Below are 3,670 nucleotides of genomic sequence, written 5' to 3' on the forward strand. Positions count from 1 at the left end.
TTTTATCTATCTTCGTATTTGGGATATGGTTGTTTAATTAATTAATAAATTCTGATTGTGGTACTTAAAGTTTAAAATATTTAAATTATTTAATCATTTCAAAAAGAGTATTCATAAGGGAATTAAAAATAACAACGATTTATTTAAAGATTAGTTAATTAATAATTCATTATAGTTATCTCATTTGATCTATTATAAACATTTAATTCAATATTCCATTATTCATGTAATAATCTATAAAAAATATTATTATCACTTATTGTTTATAAATTAAATCTAAAAGAATATAATTGTTATTTATTTGTTATTTATTTTAATTAATATCTTGCATGTGCATGTGGGGGTTACAAAATAATTTAATTAATGGAATTAATTATTGGAGGAAGCTTGCATGTTGGGAGTTACATTGTAAAAAGGGTATTTTTATTATGTTTGATTACTTTTTGAAGGGAGGAGTTTTGTCATGAAATTTTGTTCTGCATTTTGGCTTTTCTCTGTTTTTTGGTTTTGGGGGGGTTTTGAGAGAAATAAAGTTTTGGGAAATCACTCTATTCTTGAAAGAAGAATTTGGGGAAAATTAGTGAATTTCTGGTTCATATTTTTTGGGGTTATTGAAGGAATTTGATAGATTTTGTAGGAGTTTTTTGAAATAGTGAGTGTTGTCGTGGATCTCTTGGAAAATATTTGCTTCATCTTCTGTGTTGTCTTCCAGATAAAGTAAAGAGGTAAGGTTTTGTCTCTTCTTATTTTGCATGCTAATATTTTTTTTAATGAATATCTTTATGATGTTTTACTGATTTGAGGAAATTTAAAGATTAATTTTTTTTCATAGGATTGTGCTAGTTAGATCTTTGAATTAAGGGTTCCTATACAAAAATTGATATCTGAAAAAAAATAAAAATAAAAATAAAAAATAAAAAATAAAATAAAATTGTGGCTCTGATTTTGTTTAGTTTTATATTGTTCCTTAATGTGATTTCTATTGAAACGATTGGGGGTTGATTCAATTCTTAAAGGGTACCTATGATATTGTCTTGTTATACATGTCTGATTCACTGTAGTTTTCACACACACACACACACACACACACACACACACACACACACACACACACACACACACACACACACACACACACGCATATAATTATACTTATAAATTTCTCTTTACCATTGTAATTGTTATATCATTTGTTGTGCAATAATAATAATATATCTGTAGACACATAAATTTGTCCAATTAATTGAATGAATATTTAGTATTTATTTGATTATTTAACCATCAATCAACAATTAATTAAATCAATATTTAATTAATTCATCTTCAACCTCTTCTCCTATTAATTAAATAAATTATTCAATTTATTTAAATTAATTCATTAAACCATATTCCAACAATTAATTAAATGAATAAAGCATATTTGTTTAAATTAACCCCCTTTCCTCATTTAAATATTTATTTAAATCTCTAAAACCCTCCAACTTGCATTCTCCTACAAATGCAAGTTACACCAATAAATAGATTTTATTTCTAAATAAAATCCTATTTTCTCTCACCCACCAAAACCACTTGCCCCCTAAACCCCTTCTAGATTCTTCTAATCTATTCCAATTTACCCTAATTCATCTCCTAATTATTGTCACATTCCTAAACAAAGAGAAGTCACTTCTCAATGCCTCTGAAGTCTTTGAAATGCATTAAAGGATTTTTTATCCTTCAACAATTTAACCCCCAAAGTCTTCCAGACCATTTATGGCTCTTACATAACCATTAATGGTTACCCACATGGTTAGAGACTTTACCTCTAACCCAACCCTCATTTAACTCGTGGGTCTCTTAAAGCATTCATTGCTTTGACCATGGTTATCCCCATTAACTCTTGCACAAGAGTTTATCCATTGGATAAAGGCATTATTCATTGGTAAAAGCTTTATTCACTAACTCAAGCCTAACCAAACCCTCCTAGGGTAACCTTCATGTCATCTCAAGCATTTAAATGTTTCTTCCCTCCCCTCTCAATCCATCTCATGTTGACACTTGTCATCATGGGATTGGGTTGAAAGCCATCACAAACCCATCAATCCTAGCCCTTGTTAAGATTATTCAATCTTGACAATCCATTGCCCTATTTCCCCTATAAATAGAGCTCTTATTCTTCATTTTCAGGATCAGAAGTCTTTTGTGCATCAAACTTATAGTTATTTTAGAGAGAATTAAGAAGCATTTTCATTGTTATTATAGTAAGATTTACATAGACTAATTAGGAGCTTTCTCATAGTAAATCATTCACACTTGCATATGCATTTGTTTTCATTTTCACAACCATCTTGAATCTTCATATGACATCCATGGATAGTGTTAAAAGCTGAGAGCTACACTCATGTGAGACTTGGAGAGGAGAGCAACAAGGGAGGAACATCTATGAGAATTTTGGGGACCATCTTGGGGGGTTTTCTTTCCCTTTTTCATTTATGTATGTTCTTTATTGTGTGCTTTATATCTCTCTTGATATGCATCTTAAGGCTTTTAAGTTCATTTGTGTTTCATTTTTGTTGTGACTAATCTACTAACATTTAAACTTGTCTTTTGTACCTTGTGCCCCTTTTGACGTGCTTCATTTGGTGAACCCAACGTGAATCGAACACGCAACCTTCTAATCCTGATTCTAGCTTTTGTTTTTTTTATTTTTTTATAATTTTCACTCATAGGTTGCGCTTTGGCGCTTTTGTTCCACATTTTAGTGACTTTGACAAATAGTTTTAGTGCTTTCGTGAGGGTTTAGCACTTTTTCACATTAATTAGTGCCTTTGTAATGATATAGCGCTTTTGCGCTCTCTATCTATCAGTTTTTAATTCTGACAAACATTTTAATATATCGCTTTTGTTACTAGTTTAGTGTTATTGTTAATAGTGTTGCGCTTTTGTTAGTACTTTGGCATTGTTGTCTGAAGTAGCGCTTTTGTTCTCACATAGTAGCGCTTTTGATCTAGAGAGTTCAAAATTGTAACCAAAAAGTTGAATTTAGGCTTGTGGAAGCCCACATAAGATCTTGGATTTTACTAACTTCTTTATTTACAGATTTTTAACAATTTATTGTAGGTTGAAGGAGTTTAATTTAGGATTTTGATTTCATTTTAGCTTCTTTTCAAAAATTGGTAAAAAATAATTCAGATTTCTTCGTTTTCGGTAAAAGAACCTCACATTTTTAGTTTTTGATGCTTTAAAACAAATCAAAACTTGTCTTTTGGGCTTAAAAAGAACATCATTTGCAAAGCTAAAATTTACAACAACTTTAACGTTTCTTTTTGCAAATTCACACTTCAAATTTGGGCTATAAAAAGAACAAACAACTTGTCAATTTGTTACTACTTATCAGATTGCCATTAGTTTTATGTCAAAGTTATACTATATACTCTAGTCGGTTATCTATTATCGAGATATTTAGTCGGTATGCATAGTCTAGTCGGTTATAGAAGAAAGCAGTCACAAAACACAGTATACACTGAGCTGTCTACCAAGTATCTTTACATGTCTACCGAGCAGCAAAGATGACACACCGAGTTGATATACACCAAGTGAAATATGTTACCAGATTCACTGAACCTAGACATGCATATGAAAACGTGTTACAAGATCAAGGCACATCTAACCGTTATCACATTGGAAATTG

Source organism: Cryptomeria japonica, chromosome 7, assembly GCF_030272615.1.
Source record: "Cryptomeria japonica chromosome 7, Sugi_1.0, whole genome shotgun sequence".
In the NCBI taxonomy this organism is placed as follows: domain Eukaryota; kingdom Viridiplantae; phylum Streptophyta; class Pinopsida; order Cupressales; family Cupressaceae; genus Cryptomeria; species Cryptomeria japonica.